Source organism: Hipposideros armiger, unplaced genomic scaffold, assembly GCF_001890085.2.
Source record: "Hipposideros armiger isolate ML-2016 unplaced genomic scaffold, ASM189008v1 scaffold_266, whole genome shotgun sequence".
NCBI lineage: Eukaryota > Metazoa > Chordata > Mammalia > Chiroptera > Hipposideridae > Hipposideros > Hipposideros armiger.
Window position 1 is genome coordinate 1716333 of NW_017731616.1, and position 12798 is coordinate 1729130.

Consider the following 12798-nt stretch of genomic DNA (forward strand, 5'->3'; position numbering starts at 1 on the left):
CACACACACACACACACACACACACACTTCCCTTCCTAATATGCAGTTTGTCAGTTTAAATCAGCATGCAAAAGTAGATACTTGTGTCTTTGCTTCATTAAAAAGACTTTTTAAAAAATTATATTTCCATCCTTTAAAATGATATCAATCTATAAAGTTGTTCTCCTCACTTCACCCCCGCCATCCTGTTCAATTCCCAGGGTTCCCTATCTTCCCAAGTACAATACTTGATTGATTTCAAGAAGAAAATCCACAATATCTGTAGACTGTAAAAATCTTTGTTCCTCCTTCAAAGAGGCCTAGGAGAAGGGGTCCTGAGGCTCGGGTGGTCCAGCTCCGTTTTCCTCCAGAGCTCTGGTGGATCCTTGCTCCCAGAGGCAACCCAGAGCCCACAGCCACGCTCTCTATCTTACTTCCAGAGCACTGGTTGTGAGTGGGGTGCAAGTGAACACTGAAAAGCACTACTGCAGTGTCTATCTATATGGCAAATCATCTTTAACAATTTCTTGTCTTAGGAAACAATATCTAATAGAAAGAGGACAGATACAATGTCACACTATAAAAGAATTATGTAGTGAAAAATTATGTTGTAGGTGAGTATTTAACAATATGGAAAGATGTGCATATATACATATGCATATATACATAACTGAAAGCATAATATACCAAATAGTTAATTGTTTAATAATGGTTCTCTTTGGGGGCAGAGTAGGATATGGGCATTTTAAATTTCCCTCTTTTTGTTTTATCTGTATTTCCTACAATTAACATGTGTTACTTTTGTACTAAGAAAAACATTGTAAGTATTATCAGAAATCCACCTGCCTGGCTGATATCATCCAAAACTTTGTTTAGTCTTATTTAACAAGAAATCAAAGACGATATTTTAAAAACCAAAATAAATGCTTTCTTAACACCAGGAAAGAGGAATCAAAGCATTTGCCAAGAGCTCCACTGGGTCAGATGCCAGGCTGGCCAGAGGAACCACTTCCTTTACAGCACCCATGGTCCCCAGGTCCCCAGAGGCGTAAACAATGACAAGTCTTCCAAAGGCAATGCAAATTACTGGAAGCTGGGCAGTGTAGAATCATGAGAACCAGATGAAACTGGAAGATCTGGATTCTTGTAAGAACCCCATCATGGTCCAAGTCACTTAATCTCTCCATCCTCTACACAAACAGGCCCTTTCTATTCACTCGCCAGTTATTTGCTGAGACGCTCCCGTGTGCATAGGTTTTGTTCACAGGCACGTGCTCGAGTGCGGTGGGTCTATGTTTCTCTATAGACATGCACCCAATTTAATCCATACCATTTCCATTCTTCGGTGCAGAATTACCCAGAAGTCGCAAGGCTTAGGAATGGACTAAACCTTTTGCAATCTAGGTGTTGAGGGTTCCAGAAACAAGAGATCATTAGTGGGCTTTGTCAACGCGACAACAGAGGCAAGACTGGGGAAAGGGATAAACTGAGTCAAGAGTTACAGATGGACCAGGGTGGAATCCACTTGATTCAGAACAGCTTGGTAGAAGGGGGCAAAGGGGAAGAGCCCTGAGCAAAAGCAGTGAGGAAAATGAAGGTCAGGGTGGAAAATTCCCAAGCATGACAGGCTCAACGCCTTATTTTTCTGAATGTACAATTCACTGTTCTCTTCAGGCATCAACAATCTGAACAGAACAATGTGTATGTGTTTGCTATTATTGCCAGAGCGGGAGAGATTAAACTAAATATCTTTGTCCTTGAAGATTTAATATTGTACATAATTGGTTAATACCATAGGTTTTGACAAACATGGGACCATGAGCCAAAATCAATAGAGACTGATGTTTTGTTCCAGAAAAACGACAGACTATCCATTCCCATAAAGGACATAATAGTGTCAGGAAAAGTTATTTTTATACTTCCCAGAAGATATTTAGATACACTGCGAGGTACAACATTTTGTTCAGATTTTGGCATATCAAAATTTGATTGTTTTTGCTGATTGCACAAAAATGTGCTTACCAAGAAACTCCAAAGGGCTACCAGTAAAAAAAAAAAAAAAAAAAATCGAACAGCAAGCTAGTTGGAATGTAAGGACATGTGCTCACATTCAAATGCAAACACATAGACATGGATAAATGCCATTGAAGAAAAAGAAATATGAGGTATTCAACAAGGAAACCTGACCACTAATCAGAAATTTAACTATGAGACCAAAAACACCTTTGGGCCAAAGCTGGTGAGCACATTGCCTCTTTTTGGGAATCCAAGAAGACCACCGGGGTGTTGTTTTAAAGAGCTCCCCTGTGCTCAGTTACCTTAGCCAAATACAGGGCTGTCAGAGTCAGGTGCATCGTCTGTCGCCTAGTGGGTGGTTGATGGGAATATGGAACCTAGTTAGTGTTCCAAAGTCAGGACTGAGATGTTTCTGGCCATGACGACAGTTTGATTTGTTACATGCACACTAACAGCAAAATAAACTCATGTTTTGTTACACACACACAAAATAATAAAGTTCCTTGATTCATAATCCATATGACTGATGGGTTCTCTTACTTCTATTAAGAAGCTAGGAAAGCTCAATGCAGATCATATTAATGTTTATTTTTTGGGATCCAGAAATGCGCCCTTCGAGGACGTTTGCAGATATTCCATGCATGGACAAGTGCTCTGTATATATCCTAACACCATGGGAGAATTCTGTGTGTGCAAAGGCTTTCTAGAAAACTTTTGCCCTTGTCTCTCTCTCCTTCACATATTTACATGTCTACGTGAAATGTTGCAGCATTCTAATGCTCTACAGATTATAAATTATATATTATGTAATTAAATAAGTAGAGTACACTTTATGGTCCCAAGCCTTATCACTTACTAATTGTAAGACCTTTCAGCAAGTCAGTTTCTCTGAATGACAGCTTCTACATCTGTAAGATAGAGCTAAGAATATAAAATTTGTGGTTTTAAAACAGGTCCTCAAATTTTTTGACATTCCTTCCTTCAAAAGATGGCGTCCAAGTCCCTTCTTCTTAAATATAAGCCAGGCTTAGTGACTTGCTAGGCATGGAATGGAATGTGGCGGAAATAATGCCACATGACTTGGGACTAGGTTCCTCCCTGGCACTCCCTTTGGAGTACTTGCTCTTGTTACCCAACCACTTCACCATTTGGTGAAAAGCCAAGCCACCACTTGGAAACATCACATATAGGTATTCTGACAGCACTTCCAAATAAGTTTCCATCTGACGGCCAACATCAACCACCAGACATGTAAGTGAGTGAGTTTTGGGGCTATTATAGCCCTCAATCTTTGAGCCACCTCAGCTGACACTGAGTAGAGAGAAACTGTCTTCTTTAAGTTCTTCCAAAATTGTAGATTAATGAGCAAATAAATGTTGTTACGGTTTTAAGCCATTAAGTTTGGTTTGGTTTTTTTTTTTCAGCTGAGCCATCCCGCCACCTGTTGGCAGCTCATCGGCAGCTCAGCTTGGGCCGGGGATCGAACCGGCCACCCTGTTGCTCAGAGCTTGCACTCTTGAGCGAGCTCTTAACCAACTGAGCCACTCAGCCGGCCCAGATTTTTTTTTTTTTAATGCATCCACAGATAACTGGAACAGATTTTGGTACCATAATAAAAACTGAAAACGTAGCAATGACGTCAGGTCTGGGTGGCAGGCAGAATTTGGGAGGTTATACAACAGACTGTTCATGAAAGTCTCATGGTTCTTGAAGAGGTTATTGGTTACTGACAGCAAAGTGAGAAAAATGTTATTGGGAGCTGGCATGCGGTGGTTATACGTGTAGCAACCACTCATCTGTGGTAATGTGGAAAATAGAAAATATACCAAAATAAATGAATGACCTATCTAAGGAGATTTTCAGAAAGAGTGTTGAAGGTTCTGCCTGGTTTTTCTCACTAACTATAGTAGAATGCAAGAGAAGGGAGATAAGTTGCGAAAGAACTGTTACATATATAGCAGCCAGGAATTGCTGGTTTTGAAAATAACAGTTTCTTCTTCCTCACCTCTCCATATGGGAAATGAAAAGGCTTCCAGGTGAAGGTCAAATCCAGGGAAACAGTCCAAAGGTAAAGCCAAGGATGTGACTATAAAACTGTTAAAAGACCTCAGATAGTGCTAAGGTGTTGCTTCATAGACCTTTGCCAAGTAGATCAAAGGCTTCCCGATTGTAAAGGCGTTAGCAGTCAGCAGCTCCGGAGACCACGTCATGCAGTGGGCAGCGGAGTCAGTCAAAAGGCATGGGTTGGAAACCTGCCTCCACCACGTATTACCTGGGGTCTTTGCAGATGTAAGTAAGGACCTCGAGAGGAGATTATCCTGGATTACATGGGTGGGCCCTAAATCCAATGACAAGTGTCTTGATGAGAGAGAAAGACACGGATAGAGAGCAGAGGCCACGTGAAGACGGAAGCAGAGACTGGGGTTATGGAGCCACAAAGCTAGGAATGTCTGGAGCCCACAGAAGCTCAAAGGCGCAAGGAGCAGGTGCGCCTGCAGGGCCCCAGAGGGAGCACAGCCCTGGGGACACCTCGAGGATTCCAGGCTTCCAGCCCTTGGAACTGGGAGAGAACGCATTGCTGTTATTCTAAGCCAGCAAGTTTGTGGTAACTTGTTATGGCAGCCACTAATCTCACAATCATGGCGTCGAATGCAAAAAATTCAAGCTACAGGAAAAAAAAAAACCCAACCATTTAAATAAAGTTTTAAAAACCCAAAAACTGATACTTTATATTGTTTATGGATACATGTTTATTGATAAAAGTATTAAGAAACAAATGGTAATGATAAACACCAAATTTAGGGGAGTGGAAACCATGAAGTGATGGATAGGAGGGGACACAATTGGGGCAACCCAGAGAGCTTCACCTGTACTGATAATATTGTTTCTTGGAGCTGAGTGATAGGGCCAAGCATGATCAGTATTATATTTTTATACCACTGTGAATAGCTTAAGTACTTCATGATAATTAAATTTAAAATAACATTTAAAAGAAAAAAGAAAGCGAACAAGCCGCGGAACGTTGATAGCACTTTGAAAGTGGGGAACTTCTTCCTTGGATAAGGCATGACCTTTCAAATGTCAGCCAAAACGACATGATTTGATGCATGTGCCTCTCTGGGTCCTTAATAAGCCGATGAAAATCACTGTTAATATTCAGTGTTTTGATGTCAGTTATAAATAATTCCAATAGTAACATAACCTTTTTCATTGGAACAACACCTGTACAGTGCTGACTCTGATTACTCCCTGTGGATACTGCTTAGCTAAAAATTAATATATCGTGCTATCTAGAATGACAGACTGTGGGCTGGAAGAAGAGAAAACAGTAATTTATAAGATGGAGTAATTACTGGAGGATCCAGGTAGCGTTTACTGACTTTCTTCTTTGTTCTCTAGCCAACAAAATTATTCAGTCCACCTTTGTAAAGTCCTTTATTAGCCTTAATCTTAGGTTGTCTATCAAAAACAATACCGTTGTGGATTAATAAACACCACAAACCCATAATAAACCGCGCAGGCCCTTGTCTTCCGAGATAATAAGTGAGCTCAGCTGAAGCATTATCAAAGCGCGACTAACTGGACTGTGGAGCACGTGCTCCCTTGGCTTGGCTGAGGCCGCCTCCCTGGCTGCGCTACCTGGAATATCCACGAGGTGGCAGCAACTCCACGGCTACCAACCAGTGGCCTTCAAGGGCAACCGAGGCCGCCGTTGACTCCCTCATCACCAACTTGGCGGTTGTGGTTTCAAAGTCGTATTAGGTTGTTTCTTTTAGTCTTGGGATTTAGAAAACCATTGTGACTATTTTCAATAAAAAATTATTCGGGTTTAATAAAAACTAACATAAACAATAATTTGATGTTTGGTATAAGCAGCCTCATATTCTTTTCTTTCCTCTTTTTTTTTCTTTTTTTTCAGTACACTTGAGGAAATACTTTATTTTAAAAACATGCCTGTTTCCCAAAGTACAATGGGCATGTGAGTAATTTTAAATAATAAGATATACATTTATATTGTGACGGTATCTCTACAATATTCAGACAGAGATAGTCTTTCGAACAATTGGCATTTTATAAAGGGCAGAATCATTTGACAGCAGGTAAATTACAGCTGGTTCTAGGGGTTTCTTCTTATAGGCACTATCGCTAAAATCCAGGTTCAGCTGGGATGTCACATCAAGTCTCTAGTTTGCTTCCTCTGTCCTACAGCGTCCAGATTCTGAAGCTCTGAACTCTTGAGCTCGTAAGCTCCCCCAAGGATCATTAGACAGTGGTCCTCAGAAATTTCTGACCTGGCATCACCTACTTTTCAGTGTAAACGGAGACTCTCTTACGTCCCTCAGATGCAGACTTTCTAAGCATGTTTGAGATGTACAACGAAAAAGACAGAACGATGACCTATATGGAAAAATGCCTTCTCTAAATTGAACATAAATTTGGAACACCAGAAACAATGTGGTGACAGAAAGAACACTGGCTTTGGCATCTGGGAACACAGATTTGAGCCCCTTTCCTGAGGAATTGTGGGATCTGGGATATCTCTTCTGTGTAAAGTCTTAATAATACCTCTGCTACTGACCTCCTGGGTTTCTATGACACTCAGATGGAACAAATCATCTATTGTAGATGCTCAACACATGTCTGTTGAATATTATCTAAAAAAATGAGAGGACTTTAAAAATCATACTTTAATAAACAACCCAAAATATACGAGTATAACCATAGGGTTTTGTAACCAAAACAGATAATGTGGTAATGGTTTTCAGAAATGAACTAACCATGACTGTTCTTCCATCCGTACTGAGCAGAGGTTCTCAACTCTGGGAAGCTTTTTAAAATTCCCAGTGCCTAGGGTTTTGGGGGTGGAAATCAGTCATCGTTTGTGTGTTGTGGTTTGGTTGTTTGGTTTATTTAAGCCCTCAGGTGATAATAACAAGCAGCCAGGATTGAGAACCACTGCTCTAGTGCAAAAATAAGTTAGTATCATTGTTAAGTATTAGCTGTAATTGAATCAGAGTAGAAATAAGTTTCTAGTTGAAAAGAATTTCTACTATTTATGGTCCAAAATACAGGGCTGTGTCTTGATCACTTTTCTTTGTTATGATACTTACCCTTCTTTTTCTCACTGTACAAAAGAAATATTGTTTTATGCAGAAAATGTGAAAAGCACAATGAAAATAAAACAAACAAACAAAAAGCACTCTAACTCCTTAACCACTGTTAACACATCGGGGCATGTCCTTGCAGTTTTTTTGGGGTTTTTTTCCTTCTTGTATATGTATGTCTATATTTTTTTAATGAAAATGGTATCAGGCCACACTTAATAGCCAGCTTTGTTCACTCGGAATACAATGTGGGCATCTTCCCAGGCCAATAAACTTTCTTCTGTGACATGGCTTTTAATGGATACTTTGCAGTTATTAGATGCAACATAATTTCTTTAATCTTTTATTTAACATTAAATTGTATTATTATAAAAAATATTACACTGAATTCTTGTAATACATTCTTTTTTTTGCTCAAAGCTTTAACAATTTCTTTGAATAATTACCTCACCTTTCCTATTTACTCCTAATCAGGTTGGGCAGGGTTTTAAATGAACTGACAAACAGGAAGATGACCTTCTTGGAAGTGCTGACACCAGTGATCTACTCCACATTCCAGAAGTGCTTCCAAAACAGCTGAATCTCTTAGCCAATATTGGCAGGTATGGGAACTCAAAATTAGGCAAATACTCACTAAATCTGTGGTTCTCAAAGGTTTTTTTTTTTTTTAAAGATTTTTATTGGGGAATTGGGGGGATGGGAACAGTGCTGGGGAATTGGGGGAAGGGGAACAGACAAGTTGCTGTCATCTTGCTCCTCAGTCTAGTTGTGGAGAACGTTGCTTCACTGGCCCAAGTTGGCACCATCATTGCGCTCTTCTCTGGCGAGGCAGATCAGTCGCCGGCTTCTGGACGGCCGCTCACTGCAGCTGCTGGCCGCTCACGCTGGCTGCTGGCTACACACGGTAGCCCATGGCAACCCACTGCCACAGGGGCTGCAGCCTACGCGGTCGCTGGCGACTCATGGCAGCCCAGCTCCAGGTTGAGCTGTTGTTCAGCATCTTAGCTGTAGAGGGCAGTGTCACTGGCCCTCATATGTGGGATCCGAACCGGGGCCCTCTGGCATCCCAAGCGAGTTCTTAACCATCGCGCCACTCGGCCGGCCCTCAAAGGTTTTTAATATGCATATAAATCATGTCAAATGCAGAGCTTGTCAAAATGCAGATCTGGGGTAGGGCCTGAGATCCTGCATGTCTCTCCCAGGTGATGCTGACGCTTCTGGTCAGTGGACCACACTTGAGAAGCAAGGACCAAGATTACATCCCCTTAGACTGAGTTACCTGTGTCCCATCTTTGGGCTTCCCGATTGCATAAAATACAATGACTTCCACAAATAAAGGGGCAGGGTTGAAATGAATGTTTACTTTCAATAATGTGCTTATTCAGGCCAAATTCATTTGGGCCTTGCTTTTGAAAGAAAAAAAGAAATGTTTTGCTCTTTATTTTTAGTGTTCCAATTTCCAGGTGACTCTCGGCAGCTTATATTTCAATATCAGTAATTATATAGAAGAGAAAATTCAAGGTTTTATAGCTGAGGCTTAAAATATATCATGAATCCCCAAAGTGAATGAAGCAGGATTCATCCATTCATCATAGGAATGTTTCCACTTTCATGGGTGGCTTATCTTGTAAATCTGAAGTGTAAAGAACATGCTTAGTAATTGGTGGGGTTTTCCAGGAAACGTGACTTTTTTTTAACCAGAAAAAACTAAATAAGCACATATTTCACAGCTTTTGTTTTTACAAGATAAGTTAATTCACCATCTACTGTGAATATTGCGATCATGTAGCATTTAAACACTTTTATTATAAAAGAACAATGCATGTTCATTGTAGGAAAACTGGACAAGTTAAAAAGTATTTTAAAAATTGTCCCTAAGATCCATCACCCAGAGATAACTATTGTTTTTTTTAATTGATTTTTCAATTACAGTTGACATTTATTATATTAGTTTCAGGTGTACAACATAGTGATTAGATATTTATATAACTTATGAAGTGATTCCCCCCCATAAACTTAGTACCCATCTGACACCATACATAGTTATTACAATATTATTGACTATATTCCTCATGCTGTACTTTACATCCTCATGACTACTTTTATAACTGGCAATTTGTACTTTTTAATCCCTTTCATCTTTTTTTACCCATCCCTTGAACCATTATTAATAATCTATTACAAGATCCCCAAGTACTTCAGCAAGTTAGGAAAACCCTCATTTCCTCTCCGTTTCCTAAAATCTACTTCCAGACACAGATCTTGTCTAATTTTTCTGCTTCTTATTCTAAGAAGTAGGCACAGTAAACCTGAAATATAGTTAAGAACTATTTCTTTCTCACATCCTTCATCAGCCATATTAAATGTTTTATTTGGGGAAATTGATTATTAAATCATTTAAAATTTATATTTATTTCATAGTGAAATTATTCCACTTGTTTTTACAAGTGGAAATTTAATTGTTTGGTGATGTCTAGTTTTTTTTTCCAATATCACTTTAGCAACCCTGCCTTAATGAGTCAACAGCCCACACTATGACCAGCTAATTAAACACATTAACCCCTGCATGTCAGCTCACATACTGTGTTCATGAAGTAAAAATACCACAGGGTACTGCAGAATAATTACTAGAGCCACGATCTGGTCAGTGTTTCAGACTTTACAATAGGTCCATACACAGACATTTCACGTGCACTTTATTGTGTTGTCACCATAGCAATCTGTGAAACATTAGTTTTACTCTATTTTATAAGTGACAAAACTGAGGTTCAAAGATGTTAAGTAATTTGCTAAAAGTTTCACATTCTGGGATTTGGTAGGACAGAGAAAATGGTACCTTTTTTGATTTTCTACTACTGATCAGTTTTTGTTCTTAATTTTCTTATTTGAAATGTTCAGAATCAAAATGTAAGATACAAATATGTAATGTTCATGTTTTTTTATGTCCTGTAATAAATTCCTTTATCTCTGATAATAAAATAAAATATATTTATGGGAACTCTACACTATCTTCTTAATTTTTCTATAAATCTAAACTGTTCTAAAGAAGCTTTAAATGTAAAAAAGGAAAACCTTATAAAATTATATATGTTGTATCAAAGTATCTTTTATATAAATAGTTCTTTCCTAATTTCCTTGTCTGTTTTCACTGCTTTATAATCCTGTGATGATGTCCTGTAACCACAGACCTCTGGGTCTCTTGATAGGCAAGGCTAGACTGCTGAGTTCTTCCAGCCAAGAGACCACATCTCACATAATCCAGAGTATTTCAGTATAATGAAATGTCTTTTCCAATGTGCCCAAAACACATTTCCCCTCTAGGTGTCTAATTCTTTCAGTCCCACAAAGGTGGTAGTATCCATACACTAAATTTCGCCCCTCTAGAAGCTGAGCATCCCTAGAAATGATTGCCTTAAAACACTGGGTGTACTTTATGTCCCCATTCAATAAGCATGTGTTCCCCTCACAGTCAAAAAGACCACAACAGAGCTTCAGTCTTCTCTGGAATTTCACAACAATGATCAGCTAGCAACTCTTCTGGTAGAATTGGGGCCCTAGCCCAAGATCAGTTCGCTTTGGCTGCCGATGGCATTACACTCAGAAGTAACAGAATGGAAGTGTTTAGCAACCCCTTTTTGTTAAAGAGGACTCCATCTTTGCCCACTATTTTCCTTTCCATCTTCTATCTTCCAAAGTTGGATCTGCCAGACACATTCTTGGGGGGCACTTGGGGAATTGAATTTGGAGGAAAGACTAAGCACAAGAAACATTCAGGTTAGTGCTGGCAGAGAAATTTCTCAGAGAGAACCCGATTTTTATCTGGCACATAGACTTCCCGAATCTCTGGCTTCCTTTGCAACTAGGTGGCCTTTTGGTGTGGCCATGTGACTAAGTTCTGGCCAATGAGTTGTAAGCAAAATAATGTGGGCAACTTCTAGGTTATGCCTTCCTTTCTTTCCCTTTCTGCTAACAGGAATATTGGTGTGAAAATGAACCTTTGTGCTCATGAAGATGAGGATAACACTCAAAAGATGATAGAGCAACAGGAGGGGGAAAAGCTGGGCCTTTGACTATTTGCAAAGGGAAGCCAACATACTTTCACATGAGAAACAATCTTCTAATGTGTTAAAGCCATTGTATATCATCTCTTACTTGCTTGAGTGGATTTCTTCCCAATGTCAATATCTGTGTCAGCCCCTGGAGTACCTTTCAGGCTCTGGGCACTCCCAGTACCCTCTACCCCACTGTAGTTACCTAGGCCAGGTTTAAGATACTGCAAGGTACAATTTGTTCTGTACTTTCTTTCTTTCCCCTTCCTCTCTCTCCTGTGGTTCTGAAATATGTTCTCTGTGAAAAGCATGGCACAATGTTCTTTCCCTCATTCTGTTCTCTGCTGTACGCTTTCAGTCAATCAATCAATCCCTCTCGCTCTCCCAAAGGCTGTTATTAAGCTCACCACCTTTGTGCTCCTGGCATCTATTAAGGCTGAAATTCGCAATTCTGTGGTTCGGCTGCTCATTCCCAACCGTCTTGCTGCACAGTAGAATGGGGTAATTTACTGCCTTCAGAAAACTCTGTCTCCACTTACATAGGAAAAGGACAGGCTCTCTCACATAAAACCACCAGGAGGATTACTTTCCCAAGAAAAACAAACAAATTCTCACTGTCATATCTCATGACACAGCCACTGTTGAAAGAACTAATTGGATCTCAACTGGATTCAAAGACTGAAATCAGCCCCACCTCATCCCTGTAGGAAATATAGCTGTTGTAGGGATACAGGGGTGGGTGGAAGGTGACTCACTCAAGCTAGAGAAAATTGTATCTTGAAACACAACAATTGGTAGTCCAAGCAAGCTGTTGGCACCAGAAAGATGCTGCAAAAATTACAGTGACCTCTTTACAGGAAGGTAGGACGTGGCATTGGGAGTGAGCTACATCTGGAGAACTAGGCTCGTAGTTGGTATTAGGGAGGCCCGTCAGCAGATAGCAGGATTCCAGGCATCAGACGAAGTTTAAGGATAGGAACCAAGGCCCTAGGGTGGTGGTTCTCAACTGGAGAAGATTTTGTCTCTGCAGGGGACATGTGGCAACATCTGGATAGATTTTTAGTTGTTATAATTGGGGGGCGATGCTAATGACATGTGATGAGTAGAGACCAGGGATGCTCTTATACATTTTACACTGCATAGAGAAGCCCCTACACTCAGAAACACAAATAAAAACTTGCCCAGCACAAAATGTCAATAGTGCCAATGTTGAGAAACCCAGACCTAGTGGGACTAACACTAATAGGACAGTGCCCCTATCTCAGGGAATATCAAGTATCCTGAACAGTCTTCCAAGGCACAGGCTCAAGGACAGGAAAATAAGACCTGGCCCAGATGACTAAAGCTGGGCTGCAGATCAGAGGGGCAGGACTGAATCTCATTTATTAGAACTGAGGCACAATGTTAGCTAGACCAGGAGTAAAGTAAATTAATCCCAAATCCCCAGGGAATCCCACTAGAACAGTTTAAACCCCTATAGAAAACTGAGAGCACTGCTCTACAGCAGGATTCTTAATCTGGTTCCATAAACCTTTTGGAAGCAGGGAAAGATCCAAACACATAGGTAGGGGAATCTTGACCCTCCTCAAACCATATGCAAAATTCTGTGGTTTTGCATTTTCCTGGGGTAAGGATCCAAAGCTTTTCTC